Here is a 10,529-nt window from a genome sequence, read left to right as displayed (position 1 = left end):
AAATAAAGTATAATTAAAGTATAAATAAAGTATAAATAAAGACAGAATTTACTGCCCCATCACAACTGTTTATGTTGCCTCATCACCACGGTAACATGCAGCATCACAGATTATTATTTAACTCTCGCTGTTTATTGGGAAACAACGTTCAGCGACTCACTGAACTGTAATTCTGACCTTCCACTGTTAAAAAGTCTATGTTCTTAACCCTAGAACACTAACGTTACAAAAAGTAACATCATCACTAACGCTGGGTATTTTTTACCCGATATAATATACCCATAAAAAAATATTTCTCATCAAAGTATATTAAAATACAACAATACATGGCAAATTGAAGTACACTTCCTTAATTTTCCACTATACAATGTTTCACAAAATGAAAAAAATGTATCATGGTGACCCTATAAAAAAATGTCAAAAATGTGTGATTTTTTTTGTTTTTTTAACAAAAACTTCCTTAAGAAAAAAACTAATGGAGCTGGGACTTTGTCCTTCACCCATTTGTGGGACATTTGAGCCTTATTTGGTGGAGTAAAAAGAAAAAAGAAACATTTTCAGCATCACCAGAAACACCAAAAACTAGGGATGGGAGCAGGGAAACATGCCGACCTTCAATGACGTCAGTGAGCAGGATGAAGCTACAGGGACCCATGAAACTCAGACAACAGCAACATAATGAAAATTATGAAGCAATAATTTCATGGGTGAAAATCACCCAACGTTAGTGTTCTAGGGTTAAAGGGATAGTTCACCCAAAATTGAAATTTCCCTCATTATCTCCTCCTCCCCCTCATGTGGACTAAGGGCTGGGAGAAGTTTCAGAGTCCTCCGTGGCTTCTCTGAGTTACAGGGGGTCTCGGCGTAGCAGTGCATGTCCATATAACGGTTGAGAACAGAGCTCACTTTTCTTCGTCCAAAAAGACACACCAAAAAACATCCAAATACCTCCATGCTGCTTGTATGTAATGTCCCTCTTGTATTGAAGCCCCAACATGAGAAATTGTTCAGAAAAGAATTAAATAAGTCTATATTTTAAGCTTGTTTGTAGCGGAAGCTCCCAGTGTCTCGGTTCAGTGCTTTGCCTGTGACCGGTGGAACAATTTCTCATGTCGGGGCTTCAATACCAGAGGGACATTACAGACGAGCAGCATGGAGGTATCTGGATGTTTTTTGGTGTGTCTTTTTGTTACGAAGACAGTTGGTATCCATTGACAACCGTCATATGGACATGCACTGCTACGCCGAGACCCCCTGTAACTCAGAGAAGCCACGGAGGACTCTGAAACTTCTCCCAGCCCTTAGTCCACATGAGGGGGAGTAGTAGATAATGAGTATTGAAATTTGAATTTTGGGTGAACTATCCCTTTAATTATTTATTTATTGATCATGAGACACATCTGGACCGAGGAGCCTCCAGCTGCTGCACATTCACCACAGTGTTGATGTTGTTGTGTTGTTTGTTGTACGAGGGTCTCGGTTGCATCTGAGTAAAGGCAGAATTCACTGCATCATCACAACTGTTTATGTTGCCTTATCACCATGGTAACATGCAGCATCACAGATTATTATTTAACTCTCGCTGTTTATTGGGAAACAACTGAACTGAACTGTAATTCTGACCTTCCACTGTTAAAAAGTCTATGTTCTTAAAGGGATAGTTCAACATTTTAGTCAAAGTGGCCCATTGCTATAATAATCCCTATAGTCACAGCAGTAGGTTTGTTACCTTTAATTGTCGGTGCAAGCTGTTTTTAGAACGGCGGAGCAGAGCCGTGAGCTGCTCAGATTTTGGATTTCTTGGTTTCCCTCCATCAAACTCATCAAATACACAATCCAACAACTCCACAACGCTCTGGTGGACAAGTTGTGAGCTGCACATTCACCACGCTATGAGATAATAACACAACGTTACCACACAGAGTTGTTGGAACGAACCTACTGCTATAACTATATAGGGATTATGACAATGGGACAATTTGCCAAAATGTTGAACTATCCCTTTAACTTACACATTGAGTTGATTGGCTCCCGGCTCTCAGCTTTCTTCTCTATAGCTCCTTCTATATTTCTGAAGTCTGTCTACAGCTCCTGGTGATCTTCAGTGAACATTATTGTTGGTTTTTTGACAATAGGAAGTTGTCGTTAACTTGTTAAAAGTTTGAGCGTGTGGCTTCGCACCTTCGTCACAACTGTCTGTCACCAGACGTCAGGTGGTGTCTTGCCTTATCTGCTGATGTGACAGAGCTAACGATAACTTCCCATTGTGTTCAAAAACAAACCAAAAAAAGAAAGAAGTTAAATCAGTAGATGTAACATAATGAACTGTCTCAACATCTGCTCAGTTTGCTTCTTCCTCTTCAGCAGTGAATCTGTGATCGACACCATTGGATTGGACTTTATTGTCCCAAAGGGAAATTTGTTTTGAGCTCTGAACAAATGCACATAGACAAAACAATACATACGAGACATTCATACAAAGTACCTTCCCCACATTAAAAGGATAGTTCAACATTTTGGCAAATTGGCCCATTGCCATAATCCCTATAGGACGAATCTCCTTGTTGTTTACAACTACTTCCTGGTAGAAAACCAGCATGAGAACAATAGTGACGGACGAGAGTTTCACTATATTTATCTAATTTTTCATGTCACTATATCACCGTTTAGACTAATCTGATGTTTGTAAAGTCTATAAAACCAATGATTGGACAAACATTACTATTTACGTGTGCACATATTTGTAATTAGTCATGGTTATCATAGATTAGCCGGGCTAACGGTTAGCTACCTGTTTAACTTTAATAACTCAGTGACTCAATAAACACTCCATGAAAAAATATTTTCTCCAGCGGATATCTGAGTTCCAACATGACTGAGCTAACTGGAGTAGTTTCATGTTACTAGCTACCGTTAGCTGTCCCTGTCAGCTGAGCCAATGATGCTTTCTAGACACTGTGATTCCCCCAAACTGAATAAATACAACACATAGCAACACAAAACACACATACAGAAATAATGTTTCTTCAATCATTTCAGATTTGTCTAAACAGTGATAGGGCGTGAAAAATATGATATATAGCTAAACTCTGGTTCGTTACTATTGATCTCATTCACATTACAGCTGGTTTTCTACCAGGAAGTAGAATGTAAACAACAAGGAGATTTGGTCTATAGTCATAGCAGTAGGTTCGTTTCCTTTAATTGTCGGTGCAAGTGTCACAGGTTTACTTCTTTTTCTCTGGCACACAGATGAACAGACAGAGACAGGTAAGTTCCAGATAAAGGAAGTTTATTTTTAACAGGGAAAATTGTTCAAACTTCCTAAAAATAATGGACGCTGGTGGCAAGGGGGATAGGGAGTATAAAGTCTTTAAAAGAGTCTTTAAACGTTTACTTCACCTCAATGATTGGGCTCAGGCAGTGGAAGGGAGAGGGGAAGGGGGGGGGGGGGGGGGGGGGTGAGAGGACGTGTAGTGAGGAAGGCGGTGTGGTCCTGGTCCCGACACACAGCGTGGCTGCAGTATTTCTCTGGTTCCGTGGGAGGCAGCGTGTCGTCCTTTACCTCCAACGAGTCGTTGCTATTTGTCTCTCGTTCACAGTCCTTCCATCAGCTTGATCGACGAAGCTCTCTGCCGTCGATCAGCGTCTGTTTCCTCAGCTCCACTAGCCAGCCAGCTCGCCCGCAGTCCTGCCCTCAATGCTTTTCAGCCTGCTGCCTGATTGACTGCATGGCACAGTAATTGGCAACTCGCTGCAGGTGTGATGGGGAGGTCCTTCTGAGCAGTGAAGAGAAACTCAGAACAAAGTGAAATCACACAAAAAAAAAGTGCAAAACAACACACTAGTGAATAATACACACACAAAAAGAGTCTCTTCTTAGCTTTGTGACACTCCCCCCAACTTTACCCGTTGTCGTCCCGACAACTGGCTTCTACTCACGAAATCTGGCAGGCCTAGCCCCCAGATTTGTCCGTGTGGACCTGCGCGGTGGACTGTCTATGTGTGGGCCCAGTTGTTCTGCTGGAATTTGGGCTTCTTGCATCTGTGCTGCTCTAGGCTCCTGCACTGCTGGTCCTGGTGGCTGTAACTGTTCAGCTGGCTGACCCCCTGCAGCCTGGTCTTGTATTGGCATCCACTGAGGCCTAAAAGGAAGCATCCGGGGGGGCCTACTCACCACTGATCTGTCCTGTAGCTGTCCTGTTTCAGGGGGTGGTTCTTCTATGGGGTATGAACAGTGCCTCAGGTTATTGCGATGAATGGTTTTCTCTGGCCCGTCGCGGCCTTCTGGCCGGATCCTATATACAAGGTCATCAGGAGAGAGGGCTGCAATCACCACAAAAGGCTCCCGTACCCATCGGGGCGCCAATTTCCCTTGGGCTCTCCAACGGAAGTTCCTGATGAGGACCCTCTCTCCAGGTAAGAGTGGTAGAGCTTGCTGTCTTTGATTGTGTCGCTGCTGGTCCCTCTTTTGTCTCTTTTGGGCATGTTTTGCAACAGTTTCATATGCCCAGAGCAGGGTTTTGTGGTGGGTTTGTGTCCACCCTCTCGGTGTGGCTCCTTCTGTGGCCGTGCTGGCGCCCATCATCACATCCACCGGGAGACGGGCATGCCTGCCAAACATCACAAAAAAAGGAGACAGGCCAGTAGATTCATGCACAAAGTTATTATAAGCATGTACTAATTCTGGCAGTTTCTGGGGCCATTGTGTCTGTCCCTCCCCCTCTAAGGAACTCAGCATTGTGAGTAGTGTCTGATTGAATCTTTCCACAGAACCATTTCCTTGAGGATGGTAAGGGGTTGTTCGGCTCTTCCGGGCTCCGTACATCTTACACAGTTCTGCCATTACTGAGGACTCAAATGCAGCTCCACGGTCTGAGTGTATCCTCTCTGGGCACCCAAATGGCTGGATGACGTGCTGCCAAAGCATTTTAGCTGTTGTTATAGCAGTTTGGTCCCTGGTTGGCATTGCCCATGCAAACCTTGAGAAAACATCTGTGGCCACTAGGATGTTTGGATATACGTCACCGTCTCTCCCCAGGGACAAATAGTCTATTGCTAGTATTTCCATAGGATAAGAAGTGACAACAGACTTCAACGGGGCCCTCACCTCTGGCTGTGATCTCTGTGACCGGCAGTACTCACATTCAGTTGACCATCTGTGAACGTCTTCCCCCTGCCCGGGCCAGTAGAACCTCCGCCTCAAGAGGGACATGGTTTTGGCTCCTGCCATGTGGCCGGCTGCCTCGTGGTATTCCTTCCACACCAACCTCCTCCATCCTGGGGGTACGACAATCTGTGTACACAGTTCACTTGTTCCACCTTCCTCCATGAACCTCATGAGCAGACCATCATTTATCCTTAGCTGGGACCAGCATTTAGTATAAGGTGTTAATAGTTTTCTGTTTGGCCTTTCAATGTGTTCCAATGGTTTACCTTGTTGTACCAGGGTTATAACATATCTTAAAGTGGGGTCTTCCTGCTGGCGTCCCGTCCATTGCTGGAGTTCACCTGATGTGCCATCCTCTGTATCCACAGCCATGACGTGGCATTTTGGTTCCTGGGGCCTCCGTGACAGGGCGTCTGCATTGTTGTTCTCCTTCCCTGGGCGATATTTCACAACAAAATCATAGTTAGCCAATTGTGCCACCCATCTTTGCTCAGCAGCCCCCAGATTAGCAGTGTTCAAATGGACCAAGGGATTATTATCGGTGAACACGGTGAGCTGTGCCCCCCACAAATAGTCCTTGAATTTCTCGGTTATAGCCCACTTCAGTGCAAGTAGTTCCAATTTGAATGAACTGTAGTTTTTATCATTCCGCTCATTTGGGCTCAGAGTTCGACTTGCGTAGGCTATAACTCTCTCCTTTTCTCCTTGTACCTGGGAGAGTACTGCACCCAACCCCTCAAAGCTAGCATCAGTATATAATTTAAAGGGTAGCTTGTAATCTGCATAGGCAAGAATAGGAGCACTCACCATCATCTTCTTCAGGTCTTCGAAGGCTTTTTGGCAGCTGGGTGTCCATTCAACTGGTTGGCTCTTGGACCCCAGCTGTTTGGTACCATGTGTGAGTGCATGCAAAGGGGCAGCAATCTTGGCAAAAGAAGGAATAAACCTTCTATAATAACCCACAAATCCAAGGAAGGAGCGCACCTGTTTTACAGTGGAGGGCGGTGGCCAATCCTGTACTGCTTTAATCCTGTCAGGGTTTGGAGACACTCCTTGTTGGCCAACCACATGTCCCAGGTAATTCACCTCAGTCTGGAACAAGGTGCATTTCTTAGGCTGCAACTTCAGTCCATGTTCGTGGAGTTTCTGAAACACTCTATCCAAATGGGTTAAGTGCATATCAAAGGATCCAGAGTAAACAATTATATCATCAAGATATATGAGCAGAGAGTCATTTACCTGTGATCCGAGGCAGCGTTGCATCAGCCTCTGAAAGGTCGCAGGGGCATTACAGAGTCCAAATGGCATTCTTTCAAACTCATACAGCCCTAAGGGAGTCGTAAAGGCTGTTTTCTCTCTGTCTGCAGGGGCCATCTTAACCTGCCAGTATCCACTGGCAAGATCAAGAGTAGAGTACCACTCGGCTTGGTTTAGTGTGGTCAGGGCTTCTTCGATGCGGGGGAGGGGATAGGCATCCTTGTGGGTGAGGGCATTGAGACGACGGTAGTCCACGCAGAATCTCCAGGCTCCTGATTTCTTTTTAACCAAGACCACTGGGGCTGCCCATGGGCTACTGCTCTCTCGAACAACTCCTCTTTGCAGCATGCTCTGTAGTAGGGATCGTAGCTCTTGGTAGAGACTAGGAGGTACAGGCCGATATCGTTCTCGGGAGGGAGGTGCATTACCTGTAGGAATCTGATGTAGGACGGCCTCTGTTTGCCCAAAGTCCTCCTCATCCTCGGCAAACACACACCTCCATTTAGCCAGTAGTTGGTTCACTCTGTCCTGTTGTTGCTGTGGGAGGTGGGGACACTGGGGAAGGTCTCCTGCAGTGTTATCCTCTGCCAGCTCCTGCACAGCTCTCACCTTCACCTCCACTTCCCCATCTGTCTGCTCCTGTAACACAAACTCATTAGCATAGATTTGGTCAGGTAAGATGCGACAGACTTTTGCTAGTGATTGACGTTGTGGGATCTCGATAGGGTAAGGGTGAGGATTACACACACGTATGGGGATTTTATTTTTCACCACTTCAACCACTGTATGTGCCACTTGCCATGTTGTCTCCTCATCCATCCTCTTCACCAAAGCGGTATATGTGGCCTTACCAGTATCCCCAGGAACCTGTGTCCACAACACCATCTCAGTCTCTGGTGGCACTGTGACTGGCTGTTGTTTGGTCAGCCGGGCGGTGACTGGTTGGTCTTCTGTGGGGCCCACCACCGTGGCTTTCTGACAACAGGCGAATACTCTGTCCCATTCACAGTGTGAGTGGGAAGGAACAGCAGATTTAAAAACTTGTAATCCAGGGTGTCCCCCACCATTAACAGTCTCCCACACTGTCCCAATTACATTCATCCCCAGCAATCCATGTTCAGGCCCCATACAGTCATCCGATACAATCAATACTCCTCGTTGTGAGATTTCCATACCCCCAACTTTAAAATCCAATACTACATAGCCTACATAAGGAATGCATAGTCCATTTGCTGCTTTCAACTTTAACCAATTAATGGTTTCTTTGCCTTCTGCCTGTTGGTCTTTATAATGTCTTTTAAAAAAGGCTTCACTAAAAAGGGTTACCTGGGATCCAGTATCGAGGAGGCAAGGGATGGTCTTTCCCCCAGCTGTGACCTCGACTGTTGGACATTCTCCGACGAAAGAGGGCTTCGATGGTGCTCCATTTTGTTGTTCTCCGTCCACTCGCCCTACAGTGGCCGGACTTGGGAGTTTAAAGGTGCCTGGACCTGATGGCGCTGAGAGCAGTCTCGACGGAAGTGCCCAGGTTGTCCACAATGCAAGCAAATTGGGCGTCCCTGTTCATCCCAACGGGGGCGTGCAAGTGGGCGCCGAAGGCGGGTCTGTTCGAGGGCTCTTTCTGTCTGGACTGGGGTCTGTCTGCTGTTCTTCAGTTCCTCTTTCAGGGAATTTCCCAGCTCTGTGACTAGTCTTACCAGTTCTGCCTTGGTTTCATCTTTCCATTTGGTGAAGTCATCAGTAGGGGGCATTGTGGTGACTTGACGGGACTGTCCTTCACAATCATCACCCCAGCCTTCTTTCTCCAATTCCTTCGCTTCCTGAAACAACTCAGAACAAGTCATGACAGGATTTCGGCGTACTTGCCTTTGGAGCTCTTTTTTTATTGGTCCGGCCTGTAGGCTGACAAGGATTTGGTCTCTCAAAGTAGCCTCTTGGTTGGCGGATCCATTTGGTTCTGCTGCTCTCCACTGCTGGAAAGCCTCTCTGATACGCAGACTAAAATCGCTCAATGGTTCCCCACTGCCCTGTCTAATGTTAAAAAATTTTGCCCTTAGGTCAGCAGTAGATGGATTCCTGCCATACAATCTGTTAAAAGATTCAAATATTTTATCAGCTGTATTTGTAGCGTCCTCATTGAGTAGCTGAATCTCCCTTTTAGCGTCCCCCTCTATAGCACTAAAAATAAAATCAATTTTCTGTTGTTCTGTGAGATTCTGAGCCCTAAGAAGGGCTTTCATCTGACTGGCCCAGTCTCCATATTCAAGTCCACTGGTCTTGCCATTAAACTTTGGAGCCCAGGGTACCCCCATGAACCAGGGCCACATTGAATTAAAAGCAGCTGGCCCAGGCTCTGCTGCTGCTGGATTTTCATTACTCATGACTGTACACCTATATACCAGAGATCCTGCCGACAACGCCAAAAAGTGTCACAGGTTTACTTCTTTTTCTCTGGCACACAGATGAACAGACAGAGACAGGTAAGTTCCAGACAAAGGAAGTTTATTTTTAACAGGGAAAATTGTTCAAACTTCCTAAAAATAATGGACGCTGGTGGCAAGGGGGATAGGGAGTATAAAGTCTTTAAAAGAGTCTTTAAACGTTTACTTCACCTCAATGATTGGGCTCAGGCAGTGGAAGGGAGAGGGGAAGGGGGGGGGGGGGGGGGGGTGAGAGGACGTGTAGTGAGGAAGGCGGTGTGGTCCTGGTCCCGACACACAGCGTGGCTGCAGTATTTCTCTGGTTCCGTGGGAGGCAGCGTGTCGTCCTTTACCTCCAACGAGCCGTTGCTATTTGTCTCTCGTTCACAGTCCTTCCATCAGCTTGATCGACGAAGCTCTCTGCCGTCGATCAGCGTCTGTTTCCTCAGCTCCACTAGCCAGCCAGCTCGCCCACAGTCCTGCCCTCAATGCTTTTCAGCCTGCTGCCTGATTGACTGCATGGCACAGTAATTGGCAACTCGCTGCAGGTGTGATGGGGAGGTCCTTCTGAGCAGTGAAGAGAAACTCAGAACAAAGTGAAATCACACAAAAAAAAAGTGCAAAACAACACACTAGTGAATAATACACACACAAAAAGAGTCTCTTCTTGGCTTTGTGACACAAGCTATTTTTAGAACGGTGGAGCAGAGCCGTGAGCTGCTCAGAGCTACGCTACGGAGGCTCATTATGGGATTTCTTGGTTTCCCTCATCATCAAACTCATCAAATACACAATCCAACAACTCCACAACGCTCTGGTGGACAAGTTGTGAGCTGCACATTCACCACGCTATGAGATAATAACACAACGTTACCACACAGAGTTGTTTTAGAGGGAAATACAGAGACTGATGATGAAAAACTGTCCCTGAAGGCAACGTGCATCAGCGGTTTTACATGAATTTACCTCGGGAGTGAACCGCTTCCTCTTTTAATTTGGTGAACAGCCTTCACAACTTCCTGTTGTTTTTATTTTTGTGGCACTCTGACACAGTGAACATGTCATCATGGTCGATGACGTCATCACACGCCCTGTGGGATGTGTATCGTTTAGACAACACACCCACAACGTGTCTGAAGCCTCGGAGTCACAGGTCTGAAACCCCGACCGTCAACATGAACACCTGAACACACCATGAACACCTGAACACCTGAACACATCCTAGAACAGTGGATCCCTAAATCGGCACAAATTAGAGCATTGGACAAAAATCTGAAGAAAACACCAGACATGTAGCCTACAAATATTTTCTTTTTTAGTCAATGTAGCCTACATTCATATTAGGGCCAATGGCATGAAGTCTTGGAAATATTGTAGAAAAATTTCTGGGAAGACGTGGTAGGCTACAATTTCTCCAAAAACAGTTAAACATTTCTAGAAGTGGGAGAAATTCTAGAAAAAGGAGTAATATTTAAAAGAAATAAAAATAAAAATAAAATAAATTAAAATTCTAGAAAAAAGTTGTAAAATTTCTCAATTGTTTTTTTTTTTTTTAATTCTACAAAAAGTGGTAAAAAAATAAATAAATTTGTAACCGGAGTCCAGGGTGAACTTTTTTTTATAAAACTCCGGTTTCAGCTTCATGTGTGGACAGGAAAACCACACATTTTTCACAAAGCCCC

The sequence above is a fragment of the Trachurus japonicus genome, chromosome 16, assembly GCF_045865225.1.
Source record: "Trachurus japonicus isolate A0001 chromosome 16, Traja_1.0".
NCBI classification, from domain to species: domain Eukaryota; kingdom Metazoa; phylum Chordata; class Actinopteri; order Carangiformes; family Carangidae; genus Trachurus; species Trachurus japonicus.
This window is presented reverse-complemented; position numbering follows the sequence as displayed.